Source organism: Mauremys mutica, chromosome 12 (assembly GCF_020497125.1).
Source record: "Mauremys mutica isolate MM-2020 ecotype Southern chromosome 12, ASM2049712v1, whole genome shotgun sequence".
Taxonomy (NCBI): Eukaryota; Metazoa; Chordata; order Testudines; family Geoemydidae; genus Mauremys; species Mauremys mutica.
Window position 1 is genome coordinate 60,088,691 of NC_059083.1, and position 19,270 is coordinate 60,107,960.

Consider the following 19,270-nt stretch of genomic DNA (forward strand, 5'->3'; position numbering starts at 1 on the left):
CAGGAGTAAACACCTACTTTCGGGGGTATGCAGAGGTCTTCCAGGGGATACATCAACTCATCTAGATACTTGCCTAGTTTTACAACAGGCTATATAAAAAGCACTAGCAATTAGTGCTAACAAACTAAAATTTTATACAGACAACTTGTTTATACTGCTCTATATAGCATACACTGAAATGTAAGTATGATATTTATATTCCAGTTGACATTATATGGTAAAAATGAGAAACTCAGCAATTGGTCACTCAGTGTGCTGTGATACGGATGTATTTTTAATGACTGATTTTGTAAGCAGGTAGTTTTTAAGTGAGGTGAAACTTGGGGTATGCAAGACAAATCAGACTCCTGAAAGAGGTACAGTTGTCTGGAAAGGTTGAGAGCCACTGGGTTAAAGGGCTCTAACCTACACATTGCCTCTGGCTTTGGCCCAGGTGCCCTACCTCAGACGGATGAAGGGGTGAGTAGACCATGCTGGGATTTGTGATTTGACGTTAGTGCAGAAGGATGGCCTGGGGTTAGGTGCTGTGGGAGACCTGGGTTCAATTCCCTGCTCTGCCCCCAGCTTCCTTATAAGTTTGAGCAAGTCCCTTGTGTGATGGCAGCACGTGTAGACCTACCTGAACCAGCTCAAGTAACAATGGCAGTGAAGCTGCGACAGCATGGTGGGCTTGTGCAGCCCATGCTGCCATGGCTTCACTGCTGTTGTTACTTCTGCAGGCTATTGGTAGGAGAAGTGGCCTGAAAACGGAGAGGTGCTCCGGTACTACAGTAGTGGGGACCCGGTGTAACAATGCTGCCCGTGGAAGCAAGCTTAGGGTGAACTGCAAACACAAATAGGTAGACAAACCCCAAATACTAGTGGATATTCCAATATTTAGATTACCAAGGCAGCCCAAAACAGCCTCTGTATTACCTTACTGGTTATTTAGAAGTCCAAATAACACAATTCCCTTAAAGTACCCACCCTCAGGCCTCCATCCAGACACACGTGTTAAAACATATGATGAAATAAGATTTTCAGAATTTATCATCATATAAAAGAAAAAAGTTCTCCCAATCCCAAAGGATCAGCCACATATCTAAGTTATCATTTGACCTGGGTCTTACCCAAAATACACGCTTATAGCCAATTCTTATTAACCGAACTAAATTTTATTTAAAAAGAAAAAAAGAAAGGAGAGAGAGATGGTTGAAAGATCAATATTACATACAGACTTGAGTTCAATTTCTTGAGGTCCAGTTACATAGCAGAGATGGTGAGTTTGTGGCTGCCAAAAGTTCTTTTAGAAATAGTCCATAGGTTATAGTCCAATGTCCATATTCAGGGTGACTCCAGTTAGTGACTGGGGATCTCAGTTCTTATCACTTAGGGTTACCCCTTCTTGAAACCATCTCAGATCTGCTTTGGAAGGATTATGTCCCAGGGTTTTTATACATTTCCAGCAGCCTTTTGGTCTGAGAAAACAATAGGCTTAACTTTCCATCTCCCAAACATCATGGCAATTAGCATAGGGTAATTTATCCATTAAACAGTTCAGATACAGGTTACCACAACCTTCAAAGAGACATATAGACAATAATACTATTTCACTCAAGGTGTCATCCTAAAATGTTAATACTCCTTTTTTGATCTTTGAATTAAAAGCCATAGTAATAGACATGAATTGTTTGCTTACATCATAACACCTGAGCAAACATCTACCCTTCTATCTCTAACAATGCAGGCTTGCATTTCAAAGCTTTATTCATTTACATAACTTCCTAACAAGTCTTTAAAGTTCAGCCATGGGTCATGTCAGTCTGTGAGTTAATTAACTCTTTCTGGCCCCGTGTCACCTTTCAATGAGATATTACATTACACTCATAATGTCACACCCAGGAAGGAGTTTAGCTAGACATCTCATGACTGTGCCTTCCAGCAATGGTTTGTGACTGGTGACCTAGCAGGTAGGAGTTCTGTATTTCATGTCCTGCTTTTGAATCTTGCTTGGTCCTCCTTCAGCTGCAGCAATGGCTTTTTCTTAAAGCTAGGCAGGCTGGTCCTCAGAGCTCCATCCAGAAGGCCGGGCTCTTCAGAGGGAGGAATTGAGAAACTAGCTGGCTTTAATCTCCAAGGACTTCTGGCCGAGTAGAATGGGGCTAATTAACCCACTGCTTTTGCTCTGGTTTCCTCTCAGCTCAGCTGTGTCCTACACAGGTGAAATGCAATGTATATATTTGGGTCAGGCCCTCTTGCCAAGTGATCATTTCACTATGTCATGGGCTCTCCTGCATCAGTGGAGTATCTTGCAAAGCAAATTCACCTAGTCTTACAGCAGGCAAATTAATATTCAGCTCAGGATGGCCCACCTCAGTCTTACATCACACAAAGAAAACACACAACCTTTCATTGACTTAGACAAAAAGATGCAGTTAGAGTTAGCCAAGCTAAGTCTGGCCTAGGCCTGGTTGGGCTAAATTGGGAGGGGAAAATCCTTCCTCCCCTGTACAAGCTTCAACCAAACCCGGCCCCTGAACCAAGCAGCTGGCCCTGTTTATTCTGCTGTTGGGCCCTGAGTGATTTCTGCTTGCTCCCAGCCCCTCCAGCCTGCAGGCATTTGTTCAACCCACAGCTGGTCCTGGGCAGCCTTTCTAGGTAGCTCCCAGAGGTGTAAGCTCGGTGCTTTTTTTCGGGCAGGGAAGGTGCAGCAAAGTGACAGAGTCTCCAACAGGGAGCAACTAATTCCTGCTACACTTAGTCACACTCCAGTCACCAGAGTTTTCTTGAGTAGACGAGGCCTGAACAGCTAATGTAGGGTGCCCAGAGAGCAAATGTAAAAAATTGGGACAGGGGTGGGGGGGGGGGGTAATAGGAGCCTATATAAGAAAAAGACCCCAAAATCGGGACTGTCCCTATAAAATCAGGACATCTGGTCACCCTAAGATAATGGATTTAAAAAAAAACAAAAAAAACCACAAGCAGAAAAAACACCTCTTTGGAGGGGGTTGGGGAAGAAACCTCCAGAAAACGAAAAACGTTAGAGCTTCCCTGTCCCTCACACAGAAACAGAACAGGGATGAGGCCAAGTTCTATTCTGTGCAGGGCACCCTGAAGGGTCATGTGGCAGCCCATGTCCAGAGTGCTACGGTGCCGTGCTGAGAGAGACAGTGGAATAAGAAGAGCCCCATGTGGCCTGACCCTATAACCCAATTCCATCAAAACCAGTTTCTCACACTTTTTCAGCCAACTAGCATGGATGGGGCCAAACTGTGGTAGAAGTGTGTTTAAAAGAGATTGTTTCCAACCCTCCAGTATTGTCCTGGAGTTTCCAGGAATTAAAGATTAAGCTGTCGTGTGATGAAACCTCTAGGAATATGCCCAACCAAAATTAGCAACTCTGTCTTAGGGTAGTGGTGCACCTACTTTTCCTGTCATTCCCCCACCTTACCAGTAATGGAATCTGTCCATGCCCACCCCCCATTACTGCACAGCCAAGGCTTCCTTAGGAGAGGACCTTGGGCTGGAGGTGGAGCTGGGGGCAGAACTGGGGATGGAGGAGGAGCTGGGGCTAGAGGTGGAACTGGCCTGGGGGCAGAGAGGGAATGGGGGCAGAGCTGGGCTGGGGGCGGAGCTGGGGTTGGTGTGGAGCTGTGGCTGGGGGTGGAGCTGGGCTGGGGCAAAGAGGGGCTGGGTGGTGCTCCCGCCCCGCTCCCCGTGTGGACTGGCCTGAGTTCCACCATACCCCACTCCTAACATTCCTCAGGGGACACACCGCAGTTTGGGGACCACAGTCTTACAGGCACAGACACATGGCAACTAAGGGCCTGGTTCTGCTGTCACTTACATCAGTGTAAATCAGGAGCAACTCCATTGAAGTCAATGGAATTACTGCAGGGTAAAACCAATGTGAGATTGGGATCAGCCCTTGCATATACTGCCATGTTAGAAACTGATTTAGCTCTGACCTTGTTTAAAGAAATTTCCAACTTGATCCAAGCCTTGTGTGTGTGAAACCAAAGGGGAAGACTCACCAAGAAAGGGACCCCAAATCTGAAACACCCCTCCCCCAATTGTTGCATCTAAACTTCAGTTCAGACATCACAAGGCATCACAGTCTGAGGGGTGACCCCATGCAACACTGAATGTTGTGAGTACATGGGACGCTTCACAGCTTTGAGATCTACAGAAGACAAGCGCTATACAAGAGCTGGGTATTATTATTCTTATTACTGCTACTGTTAGCCTAAGGGACCAACGACATTGCCTCGGGGTGCGTAAAGACACCCACAGTAAAATCTCTAACTTGTGCACACGGGTAGGATAAACATGTCATCAACGTGGCAGCACAATGGCCCGTTCGGTTACCAAACATGTTTTCACTCACTGCGGTCTGTGCCGCAGAGTACACAGCTATTAATGGGTACTGGGAGACGCGTTTGACATTTTTTAATATACACATACATGTCCGGAATTTTATTTTTCCAGATTTTTCCCCCCCTTTTAATTTATTTTCTCTGTCAGGATCTCAAAAGAGGCCAACTGCCATCCCCAGCTGAAAGTATGCAGGACCTGTAATGAGTTAGTGCTGAATCTTTGCCAGCCCTTCTGGTAATGTTTAAAAATGACGCTGGCAGCTGGCCAAACCTAGTGTGCTACAAAAATGCAGCCCTTGACAGAAGTTAAGATATTGCAGGATGTCTGTGAGACAGACAAGCTCAGAATAATATTGCAATCTACAGTAGCAAGGTAATCTATAAATAACAAGAGGCTGATGAGCAATTACCTTGATGTCTGTCTTAGCCAAAGACACTGTTTAAAACCCCAAGAGGCATATCTTGATTTATTTGCTTCAATAGTTAAAATGCCTCAACTCTAAGTCATCTTATAAGAGGATAAATCAGTCACGTTCAAATCTCTCTATAAACAAAGGTTTTTCTCAAGAGTCTGAAGAAGAAAAAAGGAAAAGTGTCCTGCATCGGAAATGGTGTTGTATGAAAACCAGCTGCAGTTAAAGACTGGCAAGTCCTGTTTTCCTCCACCCAGGGCCAGGAGACAATGGATTTACAAATCAGAGCTCTAACAAAGATTTTCAAAAGCAGGAGCCTAAACGTAGTTCCCACAGTGTTGTAATTTTCAAGAGCACCTAAATGATTTAGAAGCATAGTAACAGTCAACCGAATTTGTGCTCCTAACTCACATAGGTCCATGGAAAATCCCATCCCGAGATGCCTACTCATGAATTTTGAAAACTAATGATTTCATAGATTATTAGGCTAGAAGGGACCGTTGTGATCATCTTGTCTGACCTCCTGGATACATGGGCCTTAGGAGTATTAATTCCTGTTTGCACTAGAGCAGATCTTTTAGAAAAACATCCATTCTTGATTTAAAAACAGCCAGTGATGGTGGATCCACCACAACCTTCAGTAAATTGTTCCAACAGTCAGGGCCGGCTCTAGCTTTTTTGCTGTCCCAAGCAGCAAAGAGAAAAGGAAAAAAAAAAGCCACGATTGGTGGCACTTTGGCGGCAGCTCTACTATGCCACTTCATTCTTCGGTGGCAATTTGGCAGCCAGTCCTTCCCTCCAAGAGGGACTGAGTATTAGTATTAGTATTGCTATTACTAATTAGTATTGCTATTAGACCCACTGCCAAATTGCCGCCGAAGACCCGGATGTGCCGCCCCTTCCCATTGGCCGCCCCAAGCGTCTGCTTCCTGCGCTGGTGTCTGGAGCCAGCCCTGCCAATGGTTAATTAGGGTCTTGCGTTTGAAAATCTTGGTCCAAGTCTACAATCTGATCTCAAGTGCTGATAAATGAAATACTAATCGCAAGCAAGTAGATGATATATCAGAGAAAGGAAAAGAAGTGAAAATCTCCAGGAGACTTGGAGTGATCTGATGGAGGAGATATGCCCAGTATAGTGGCCGGAGGGGCAATTCTACATGGACTACTCAGGCCCTATCTATATGGGTCTTGTTTGCATCTATGTGCCTGCTTCAGTGCAAACCCCCATGCACTGCACCAGTGAAAGTGGCTGGCGCTAGTTACCCCAGGGCAAGCCTCATTTTGCAGTAGGAGTAGGGGGGTCTATATTAGGGGTTTGCACTTGTGTAGCTACAATGCAGGGTAGGTTGCTCTAATCTAGACAAGGCCTCAGTGTGAATTCAACTCACAGAGTTCCCAACAAATTAACCCCCCAGAGAAGGGAAAACTACTGGTCTGCAGAGGGGTCAGAGGTCAGCCACATGGGAATCCTGAGAGCCACAGTGAAACCCAGCTGATCTTTGGGAGGTGCTGGCTCTCCCCAGCTGTTCAGTGCTCCTGCTGAGATTACAGGATTTGTGCTGCCACTGGCTCTCTGCTTCTCCGGTCTGGACCTAAACTCAAGGGAGTGTGTGCTAGTGGAGAGCAGCATTAACTCCTCCATGTGTTTTCCCCAGGGCTTGCTGGGGAATGATGCTTCTCACAGAGTGGGAGTTTCCTAGGCATGTCTTTGATAACTACAGATCAGCTACTCAAGGTTCTGCAGAGAGGTCACGGGATCCCATTTGGACTCTGCTGTCCTCCTTCTAGCAGTCTCAGCTGATGCTGAGAGTTGGTCACTGAGAGTTTATACATACTACAGCTTACGTCAGTATAACTTGTGTCACGCGGAGGGTGCGAATAAGCCACCCCTCTGAGCAACATAAAAGTTACACTGACCTAACCGCTGGTGTGGACAGTGCTATGTCTGCGGGAGAGCTTCTCCTGACGTCAGCTGCATCGCTGCTGCTGTCGTGCTTCTAGTGTAGACTAGCCTTCAGCTTTGGCACAGGTACATTTCTGAGCCTCACTCTCAGCGAGGGCACTAGCCCGGGGGTTAGGCACTTGGTGTGTTGAACCTGCAAGTTACTATGCTAATCACACACTGCCAACCCCAACCACTCAAAAGCCACGAATCAGGCACACAAAGTAAGGGAATGCTTTTGATTTTTGAATCTTTATGGTACACTGGAGTCACATTTTCAAGCTATTCTCTACAGCCCTGAGTATGAGAAGCAGACCCTTTTTCAAAATGAAATAAGAGATTCTCTTATAATCATGTCACTCCGGGAGATGGGGCTTTAAGAAAACACCAGCTATCATGAGACTCACAATAAAATTGTGAGAGTTAGCAACACCATTTCACTCTTTACCTTGCTCTCCTCTCGTTTATGTCTCCTCATGTGTACAGATCGTGAGCTCTTTGGAGCAGGGTCTGGTTTTTTATCATGTGTTTGGTATCTAGCATAATGGGGCTTTTAGGCTAGTGGTTCTCAATCAGAACTTCACTTTTTTGACTCCAGGAGCTGGGGTCCCAAGTATGGGCATGTAGTGCATATATACTCTGCTCCCTCTGTCACTGTCTCTGGTGGTCTCCAGCAACTCTGTCCCACTTTGAACACTAGAGCCTTAGAACATTCTGTTACAAACATTAGAAACCCAAGAAATTTACAGTTAATGTGTGTATGGAGTGTAGTCAGGGCACCCAAACACCCTTGTCTCTGCCCTATCACAGACTCTGCAAATTTCCCATATAGTTAAAACTCACTGAAATCTTGTGCAGAGGCTACGTTGGAATATATTTGTTTTAGAATTAAAGGTAATTTTTCCCTGTTATTCTTCATAGCTGAAAACTTCTCCTTCAGCAGAAACCTGATCTCTGCTCTATAGTGACACCATGCACTAACCCTTCAGTTGTGATTTGGGCATTGTTGTGTTTGAGGACCAAATCAGATTAAACCTCTTTTTAAAGGCACATTTGATTTTTTCACTGGTCACCCCTCATGGTGTCTCTCCAGGGCAGAGATAATGTTGTTTAGATGCCCTGATTCTGCATTCTTAACATACTTGGATTTAAGTTTAACCTTCACTCTGAGTTTCCTGGGTTTTTAACAATTGGTTTTAGCTTCATTTCAACACTGCTAAATTACTAATATGTACTTTCAACCATAATGCTATCTTAAAGTCATTTGTGTGTGTTATATGCTTCTAGGTTATGATTTTCAAAGCTGACAAAAGGATTTGGACACCCCATTCCCATTAAAATTAATTTGATGTCCCAGTGCAAGGTAGCTTTGAAAATATCACCCTTAATCAGAATACTCCCCCTCCACCTCATGTGCACTGCAGAATTCAGACCTGAAATGTATCTAAGCAATCATCCATTCACCTTCCAGGACTCTTGAGTCTCACACATAGCTGTTATCTTAGCAGCCATTAGGATGCTGGCATGCTACACATAAGAAACCTGAGCCTGCTGAGAATTTGTCATCACATGAGCAATTATGCATTACTTACGCATGTCTTGAGATGCTAACAGCCCCATGCCCCGCTCATTCCTGCAGGTTTCACACTGGGATAACTTTGTTGACTTCAATAGAGTAACTCTAGTGGAGGTGCAAGAGGAGAATCTGACTTGTGCTTGTGTACAGCAGAACCCAGGTGCTTGTCATTAGCTTTTTAGATGAGATTTGTTTAGCTAGTAGGAAGGGGATGATTGTTACAACTGTGGAGATCAAATATGGATGGCAGGTGAGAATAGGCAAGGGATATTTTTCCATTCATTAGCATTACCCTGTGGCCACGTATGTATAGTTTGGAGTAGAGACTCTAACTGTGCAGCAGTGTTATAATTCGGTTGAAGGAAGACTAGAAATGTAACCAGTTCTTTTTCATTATTCTTTCTGAATTCCATGTGTAAAGCCCATTTCAGCAGCATCAGCTTTTTTTCCAGTCAATGGTACCAGGAAGAAATCTCCTAAGTATTTTTAAACTGCTTAGCAGTACCACAACTCTCTTCCCTTCTAAAATAATTATTGTTTGTGGCCAGATCCTCAGAGGAGTAAATCAGCATAGTTCCACCTTCTTTCATGGAATGACACTGATTTACACCAGCTGAGGATCGGGCCTCATGTGTCACCTGAATTAATTTTGCTTTTTCTAGGTTATTATTAAATCAACATGGATGTGGGGGAAGGGAGGTAAAGCCCATCAATGTGCCCAAAATTTCTCAGAATGTGAATGCTTTCTGGGTGTTTTACCACACAGCGCAGTGTCAATCACAGGAAAGGCTCTCCCAAAACCTTCACAGCTACGTATAGTCTGGCCAAACAAATATGCTGGCAGCACAGAGGACACAGAGCCTCTGCCCATGTGGTCCTGAACTGGAAGACAAAATGCAGTCAGAGACAGCCATAATTCAATGGTTTCTACTCCCACCACAAGCAGCTGAAGGAGGAGAGTCCTGCTCTGTTTGCTATCCCTAGAGTCCTGTTGGGGTCTGGTAGTTTGCAAGGAGAAGGTGATTGTAGGAATCAGGTGCTCCCCAGCGCAAAGGATGAAAGAGTTCAGCTGGGAGAGGAGAGAGCTATAGGTTTAGCTCCCGGAGTAGGCAGATGGCCTGCAGGAGGGTTGCAGAAGCACTTCCTGGAGCAGGGACACTCTAGCAAGGATGTGCCTGGGCCAGGGGGAAGGACCTGCTTTTGCTGTTGGATTTATGCTGAACGGTTTAAAGGAGCAGACTCTGGGCACACAAGCAACCCTAGCTGAACTGGGCACACAGACCAGCAGCCTACAAGCACTAATTGGAATCCACAGGAGAGTCATACTGAGGGGCCTCGACCAAGGATTCTGTCTTTCAGTTGACTCATCACTGCTTGTCTGACACAGACAATGACACTCCCTGGATGTATGTGGAAACTGGCTTTACACACCCTAGTGCATTCTGACTTACCACTTGATCTCAGTGACAATCAGCTTGGTGCACTAATGCTAACCCTGTCAGCGCTTGCCTACATTCTGCCTGATGCTAGCTGAATGCCTGTTCAGACAGGCAGCACCTAAAGGGTTAAGGAGCCGGCTTTTAGAGGCAGACCAGTGCGTGGTTAATCAGAATGGAATCTGGGATAATTGCACCGTTGACAGGGGTCCTTGATCCTGCTCTTACCAAGTGATGTACAATGACAAATATTTACCCACACTCCTGCAGCACACACTGTTGTAAGCCCTTTCCAGCCCTGCTTTCAGCAGAGAGTGTAAATAGATAGCTATATAAGGGGAAAAGCAGCTTTGGGCAGCTGTCAGCTTTGCCATTTGCAGCATTCTTTGTGCAGGAAGAGCTGGAGAACGGGCAGGGAGAGGTAGTAATGTGCCCTGGTACTTGAGACCAGGACAGTAGCCCTAGGGTGACTGAGGGCTTGTTTGGGCTATAAATGCAGCCACCTCTGGGAAGCCTGGTTACAAGAGGGTTATTGCTTATGCTGTTCTTTCTTGCAGTACAGATGGGATCAAAGCACAGGTTATGGTGGGCCTTAAGCTCTACTACACCAGAATCAAGCCACTGTAGCTTCTGGTCTCCTGTACTTACCACATCCATGGGCAACTCACATTAGCCCAGTGGAGGGCTTTGTTCCATGCTAGTGAGTTACCCATATCCAGAGGCTGATGTGTCTGTCTGTGGATCTAGGTTGGCAAAGTGGGTCTTTTTGCTCAAGCAGCAGAGGCTTGTACTTTTTAGCTCTGGAGGAGTCTGATTCAATCCTTGCAGATGACTAGAGCAGGGTCTCACTCCATGGGAATGGGATCAGCTTTCTCAAACAAAGGGAAAGAGCTGAGGCGGTTTTCTACAAATATGAGACAGGAGAATATTTCCTAAAAGAAAATCTAGATGCAGGTTTTCTTGTAGTTGAGCAGGGAAAAAACCACATCACTGTGCACAGAGAGGGAATATTACCCACAAGGAACTGGCCTGTCATAACACAGTCTGCAGAGCCTTTGATAGATGCATCTACTCCAGCTGCAATACTGTGCACTACCTGTGCTACAGGGATAATCAGCTAAAGGAATGAGTGTTGCCAGATGTGTCTTGTGCTGGGACTTTTAGAAATCACCTGGAAACAGGAGAATGCAGGAAACTCTCAGCTTTCATTAAAAAAAGTTAAGTTCCTAGCCCTTGTGGAGAAAAGAGTGAAAATGTGACCCAAGTGTGGCCTAAATTCTCAGAAACTAAAAGACAAATGAAAAGAACCCACAATTCTTTTTTTTTTAATCTCATGATTTTGGGGTGCCTGACTCAGGAGTTTTGGATGCTTGAGGTTGGTAATACCAAACTAGCAACAGCAGCTCCCCAAGGCACCATGTGTGAGACTGCTCTGGGAGATCTGCGAGAGTTCACACCACAGCGGTGTCACTCCATGCCCAGTGCTGCCCCCATCTTTGGCACTAACTACACTCCCTTTTTCCTTGCTTTCCGGACTATGAAAGCTAAGGTTGTGCTTGGCTCCTGAGCAGGGGCCCATGGGAGGCTCCTTCTCCCTCCATCGGGCACTCACAAATGTCTAGGAGCATCCTGGCCAGCTGTCTCAGCTGTTGGTGAGAATCATAGATGAGCACCCTGAAAAGCAGGGGTGGCCAACCTGAGCCTGAGAAGGAGCCAGAATTTACCAATGTATATGGTCAAAGAACCACTGCAATACATCAGCCCCAGTGCCTCCCGCCCTCCAGCAGCCCTGTCAGTCAGCGCCTCCAGCCTGCCGCAATCAGCTGTTTCGCATGCACAGGAGGCTTGGGGGCGGGAGAGAGGGGGAACAGTGAGCTCATGGCAGGCTCGGGGGAAGGGGCAGGGGCCTTGGGGGAAGGGGTGGAGTAGGAGCAGGGTCTGGGCCAGAGGAGGGGGTTGAGCAGTGAGCACCCCCAGCACAGTGGAAAGTTAATGTCTGTAACTCCAGCCCCAGAGTCAGCCCCTATGCAAGGAGCTGCATATTAACCTCTAATGAGCCGAATGTGTCCCCTGAGCCACAGGTTGGCCACCCCTGCTGTAGAGGTATCCTGGTTAGTGCAGGCCCATGGCTTTAAACTCCTGGACAGATTTCAGCAGGGCCCAGCACTTCAGCAGTTTCTCATTTCACATCTCTGCTCCAGCCTGTCAATACCTCCCTCTTCATTATTCCTTGTTCTCTGGCTGGGTGCTGGGCCAGCTCAGCATTCCCTTCCCAGTGCTGCCTCCTCTACGGCCAGAGGATGCACCTCTCTGGCTGTCCATTCTGAACTAGAGTCGTTTATAAGGCAAACCACAGGAGACTTTGCTGAAGCAGAACCCGGCTGACTTCACATTCAGGCCTCAAGACCAGTCACAACGAGGTGTGGGGCTAACACCAGCTCTTGCTGCCATGGTCTGCTGGAAAATGGTTGCTTGTATGACACAACCCTGGAGGCTATGGGCAGCAGGGATTGAACCCCAAAATTCTGGAGTTAAAAGCATAAGTCTTTGCTGCTTGACTTAAGGAACCAAGACACCCCACCCACAGCTGGGTTGTAGCAGCCTCATAAACTGCTACCCAAGCACTAGTCACTAGAGGGTGACAGAGCCATGTCATGTAAGCGTGAGGTACATAGTCCTACTTAATTTCATCTTGCTCTATGAGAAACCTGTTGCTGGGATTTGCTGAGTCAGGCATTCTCCTTCTGCTTGCACAATCTCTCCCAGCTCCTCACGGCTAGTACTAGCATTAAAAGATTTGGGAGGGGGGGGGACAACAATGGGGTTTTATCAAAACCAAATTTTTTCACAAGCAAGTTTAGTTTTGGAGGAAAATATTCAGGTTCTTGGATTTTTGCTGTAAACCTGAAATGATTCTCCAAGGAAAAAATCCTTTCCCAACCAAACTGGTAATTTCCTAGGCCCTCCTACCACGCGTGTCAGATTTATGTCTTGCATCGTGCACTGTGGACTTTGACATTGGCTTCATATTTCAGCACTAGGAAGTGTTCTAGGCACAAATGGCTTCTCCTCATCCCCCAGATGGACGCCATCAGTTGCAGCATGGAATTCTCAAAGACCCTTAGTGCTTCAGAACTGCCCTTTAGGCTGCTCTGCTGGGCCAGATGCGGGCGTTAATGTGTCTGCACTGGAACGGGCGCGCAGCACCACTCCTTTGCTGATAACACAGAGATTGGTAAATATTGTTTTCTGGAGGCTTTGTTCTTGCCATGTCAGCCAGATGCTCCATAGCTCATTATGTCCAGATGTGTGTTCTTTTATCATAATATAGTGTATAATATATTCTTAAGGAGCACCTATAATTAAAAGAGGGAAAAATGTTTTTCATGGAAGTTTTCTGCTAAACATGGGCACATACTAGGAACTTAGTCAAATAAATTAGGGATTAAAGCTTTGAGTTCATACACTAGCCTGATATTTCATCTCTCTTTTTTTTTCTGTAGCTTCTAAGGCAAGAAGGGACCACCGTGATCATCTAGTCTGACTTCCTGTGTAACACAGGCCATAAAACTTCCCCCAAACAATTCCTGTTTGAACTAGAACAGATTTTTAAGAAAAAACCCATCTTGATTTAAAACTTGCCAGTGAGAGAGAACCCAGCACAATCGTTGGTAAGTTGTTCCAATGGTTAATTGCCCTCACTGTTAAAAATTTACACATTATTTCTAGTCTGAATTTGTCTAGCTTAAGCTTCCAGCCATTGGATCTTGTTATTCCTCTATTTGCTAGTGAGCCCATTATGAAACATTTGTTCTCCATGTAGTTACATAGGTAGGTACGAGCTAGCAGAATGTCCGGAATCATTAAGAAAGGGATAGATAATAAGACAGAAAATATCCTATTTCTATATAAATCCATGGTATGCCTGTATCTTGAATACTGAATGCAGATCTGGTCGCCCCATCTCAAAAAAGATATATTGGAATTGGAGAAGATACAGAAAAGGGCAACAAAAATTATTAGGGGTATGGAACAGCTTTCATATGAGGAGAGATTAATAAGACTGGGTGGAGATCTGTGGCGGAGGTCTCTGGGCGAGGGGGCGCTGGGCAGAAGGGTGGAGCACTGGCAGGGAGGCGGTGTGGTGCGGGCCTGCCCTCAAGGGGAAGGGGCATGCCGGCAGCACAGGGCTGGGCAGGCCAGTGTGTGTCTGGCAGCTGCAGGTTTGTAAACAGTGCCCTCCTGCTAGGCTGCGCAGAGCAGGGCTGCTCCCGCCGTGCTGTGCCTCATTGCCCCCAGCCCGCCCTTCACTCTGGAGACTGACCATCCCGCCCCCCTGCACCTTGCCCTATGGGGCCCATAAATATGTTGGCACCGGGCCCACGAAAAGTTAATCCGGCCCTGAATACAAGTGTGCAGGACAGAGGGTTCCTGAGGAATTAAAGAAATTACTCCTCGCCGTAGACACTCTTGCAGCGAGTAATACTGACTGCAAACGAGGCTTCAGCGTTCTGAACAACATAATCACGGATAAACGGACTGCACTGACCACTCGTCACGTGGCGGATCTACTTTTTATTTCAATTGTTGGACCTCCCTACACTGAGTGGAATCCCGCTGCATATGTTAAATCATGGCTGAGCAAGGGAGGTCGGGCAGCCCATTTAACTGAGGGCATGGCACGATGAGAGCAAGCAAAGCAGCTGGAGCAGGCTTACTACGCACCGCTGTGGAAGTGTCTTTGATTTGGTAAGTTGCTGTCATAAATTTGAAAATTACTTTATTGAACTGACTAATTGAATTAGCTATTTGAATGACTATCAATTGATGTAACTAGTACTGTAGTTAGGTAGCTATTGAGACCCTGAGGTTTTTGTGTTGATGGTCATGCAACATGGCACAAGAGCCTCCCTTAATCTTTTTTATACACACAAGGGTTAGCCACAATTATAGCCCAGGGCCTTTGTTCTTCTTGCTAGCATCCCATCTGGTTAAGATGCACTTTCTGAAGGGGTGTCTCAGCAGCTGTGCTCCTCAGTAGCACTGGGACCAGGGGGTGCTGGGACAGTTTGACTCTGCACTGCTGCTACTGATTGAGACCTTTGCTTGATAGGCTGAATCTTGCCATCTGTTTGTACATTTCTTTTGGTTTTAAAATCTACAATATTATTAACAGGCTAGAGATATTTCTTATCGGATATGTAACGGTCATCCCACAGGAGAAGCAAACAAAACCTACTCCTTGGCAGTGAACTACCTGAGGGGAGTACAGGTCAGACAAATGAACTGCCAACCTCCTGCATTCCATTTCAAGACAAGCAGCCTCCCCAACAGTATCCACAGAACTGTGATTGGAAGGGACAAATGCAGCTTCTTCTCTGGTACAAATTTGGCCAGTTTCTGCAGTTACTACAGTTTTGGAGGTTTAGGAAGGATATTAGTTTATGACCTGCAGATTTGACCCACTATGCCCTTCCTGGAGATATTGAATCCAGTGTTGGTTGGGATTAGTGCTTCCCTGCTGTGAGATCAGAACATGCTGTCTTCCCTCAAATACACAGCAGTTAGGCTTCTGCTCAAGAAAGCATTTCAATTTTGTCAGTTATCACCCTGTCTCTAATCTTCCCTTCCTCTTGAGAAGGAAGATGGAGCTTAGACAACTTTAAGGTAGTCTGGAGCCTTCATTTGTGACACCCTGACACCCCAATATTCACCACCACCATCATGTAATTAGGATATGTTTTGTACAAAGCATGTCTTGTGAGTTATCATTCTAAAAGTCTTGATCTGCTAAACATTAATATCTCTGTGGATTGTACGTGTTATCGTTGTATGTGAAGTTATGAAGGTTGGCTGTGTATGTGTTCCTGAAACATATTGTGAGGCTGAAAACCTCCACAAGCAGCCTTTCAGGTACAACAGTAAAAAGGCCATACAATGTTAATGGCTTATTGAGGAAATGCACAGAAGCACAAGGATTACTCTAGGGACTATGTACAATAGAAACCTCTCAGAGAGAGCACTACACAATGGGAACTGTATGACCCAGGTCTCAGCAAAAGAGCTTTCCAGCAAGTGGGAAGAAGATATAAAAGGGGGAAAATGACAACATGAGGGGACCTCACTCTCCTTGCAACACCATGCCTGGAAACACCTGAGGAATAAAGACTGAACGGGGGGAACGTGATGGTCCCAGGCTAAGGGTTTGCTAGCCTATGTATGAAAACCTGGGAAAGCCAAAGCAACTTGTGCCTTAAGAATCTGTCAGCCTGTTTATCACTCAGGGTGAGAATTTGCTTAAGTACATCCTAGCTATCTAGTGTGCTAAACTCCGTTTTGTTTATTTACTAAGGTTATCTGCTTTGTTCTGTTTGTTCTCTCTCTCACTTATAACCACTTTAAAATGACCTTTTATAGTTAACAAACTCATTTCTTGTTTATTTCAAAACCCAGTTTGTGCAATTCATATCTAGGGTTGGGGGTGGCAAAAAGGTGTGCATACCTCTCTCCACATTGAGGGAGAGGGTGAATTCTTATGAGCTTGCGTTGTGCAGATCTTTTTATACAGTGCAAGACAGAATTATTTTGGGTTCATATCCCCAAAAGGATACGTGAACACTGGGTGAATCCTCTCCCACAGAGCTTGTATGTGCATGTGTGTGTGTAAAAATGTGTGTGTGTGTTGCAAGAGGCCAGAGAGCCTAAGTCAGCAAAACAGGGAGAGGGAATCCAGGCTGGTGGAGCAGGAGAGACTCAGTGAAACCCCAGTACATCAGGTGGCATACCGGATGGGGGATCCAACCTATCACAGTAGCACAGCAACCCAGTGAAAGGGAAACCCAGGCTGGTCGGGACAGCAGGCTCAGTGGGACCTTGACACATTCAGTGATATCCTGAAAGTGGGGTCTAAACACGTCACGTTCATATTTCCATGATCCTTTGCAGATGGATTTATGAATTGGATATGGTACAGAGACTGTTCTAGCCTCATTGGTTGCTGATTTCTCCCTTACAATGGACAAAGATCAGATGTCTGCTCTGCTGACTTTCTCACATGAGTCAACAGCCTTTGATACCTGTGGTATAAGCAACATAGCCCTTGCTTGAGTGGTTTTATTCTTTCCTCTCCAAATGTCAAAGCCTGCTCCCATTGAACTCAATAGCAAAACACCTTTTGATTTCCATGGGAACAGGATTTGGCCCCAAGAGACCCGAGAATGTGATTTTGATCAATTGCTTATCTGTCCAGAGACAGTTCTCATGCATGTTCTGCCAGGCTGATTTTGATTGCCCCTCCTGTAGATCATGCTGAGGAAAATAATAAAACAATTTGGGCTGTATTTCTATCAAGATGCACACGGCACACACAGTTCTATGCCTCTTTTCCATCAAAGCCAGGTGGCGCAGCATCTTTGTTTTCCTAGTGCCTGGCAGAGAGCAATACTTAGATAAAGGCAAGCTGCGAGGCCAGGGCCATCCCTAGTTATTCTGGGGCCCTATGCAGCCCACCCAAGGGGAGGACAGGCCTCCATGGGATGGAGGGGGCTTGCCCCAGGCCTTTGGGAGGGGGCTGGCTTGGGGGGCAGGGAGGAACCGCCCCCCAGCACTCACTGGTAGCAAGGGTGGGGCCGGATCGCTGCACTTCCCGCCATTGGTAAGTGCAGGCCCAGCCCTGCTGCAGTCCTCAGGGGAGTGTAGGTGGAACTGGGGCAGAGCACGGGTGGCAAGAGGCTTTGGAGTGTGGGGGAGCAGGGGTGGGAAGAGGCAGGGCTGGGGCTGGAGCAGCACACCGCTGTGCCGGGCACCAGGAAATTTGGTGCCCCAAATTTCCTGGTGCCCTATGCAGCTGCGTACTTTGCGTATGGATAGGAACTGCCTTGTGCGAGGTGCTTAGTTTGGACATAAGGGAGACACTGATAGTGTGTTAAGGGAAAGTGGGGTGATTGCCCTTCCTATCCTTCTTTCATTTAAGAAGTTTTCAATTTGGGGTGCTGCTGGATCCTCAATGACACCTGGAAGTGGGGCCCAAAGCATCATTTTACAACTGCATCTGTTTGACAGGATGCCCAGGGATGGTGTCCCTAGCCTCTGTTTGCCAGAAGCTGGGAATGGATGACAGGATGGATCACTTGATCACCTGTTCTGTTCATTGCCTCTGGGGCACCTGGCATTGGCCACTGTCAGAAGACAGGATACTGGGCTAGATGGACCTTTGGTGTGACCCAGTATGGCCGTTCTTATAAACTATAAACTTATAAACTATAATCAAGTCACCCCTTAGACTTCTCTTGGTTAAGCTAAATAAACGGAGCTCCTGGAGCCTCTCAGAGGCATGTTTGCCAATCTCTTTCTCAGAGACCCACTTAGGGTCTACCAGCACTGCAGCAAACATCACATTGAGGGACCCAATGACAATATAGTTGGCCCCCAATACAGTTATCCCATGGTTTGCTTCATCAGCTCAGTTCTTGTCCATAACCCTTAGGCATTTCTTGTGCATCTGTCAGACAACAGCCCAGTGAGCAACACAAAGGACTCCTTGATTCATGTCCTTTGCCTCAACAATCCCACTAACTCCAGTTTCATGCAGAGGCAAATTTAACCAGTGCAAATGTCAGCGTTCCTTGTCTTGTAAGGATTTGCATTGCTTCAGAGGCTCCTCTTGCAGGCCACCAATGGCTGAGTCCCAACTTTAGATGAGGCTGCGTGTACATTCCCTGTTAGTCAGTGACCAAGGCCTTCAGAAGTGACTTTTGGGCCCACTATTTGAGACATCTTAAAGGGGCCTGTTTCCAAAGGCTCCCTTTGTCCAGTTGCCAGCCCAGCTTAGCTTGGGGCACACTGCAGCAGGGAGCCAGGCTCTCAGCCTGAGTAGACAGATTTGTGTTGGTGGGGCTCGTGCGAACATGCTAAAAATAGTGGTGTGGATGCTGTGGCACCAGCAGAGGCTTGAGCTAACCATCGGAGCTCAGACCCAGGGGGCTAGATGGGCTTGGGTGGCTAGCCTGAATCTCTCCTAGTGCTGCAATGTCCACACAGCTATTTTTAGCACACTAGCATGAGCCCAGCTAATACAAATCTGTCTGCCTGGGCTGGGATGCTCAGTTCCTGCTGCAGTGTAGACATATGCAGTATTGCTACATAGCTTGGTTCTTGGTGTGCTGTGTGCGTGAGAATATATTCTGGCATGCATTGGGACATATTCCTTCATTTTTTGTGACTCAGTTTCCCACTCTGTAAAATGGCTACAATATTTCTGAGCCTTGCAACTTTCTAACATCTGAAAACCACATACCCCTTCTCCGCCTCTTCCCCTGAGGCTCCACCCCTGCCCTGCCCCTTCCCTCAAGGCCTCGTCCCTGCTCCACCTCTTCCCCAAAGCCTCGCCCCTGCCCAGCCTCAGCCCCTTCCCTCAAAGCCTCCACTCCTGCCCCGCCACTTCCCCTGAGACCCCTCCCCTGCCCCGCCTCTTTGCCCCTGCTCCGTCTTGTCCCTTGAGGTCCTGCCCCTGCTCACTCCTATTTTTCCTTCCCCGTCATTGCTTGCTG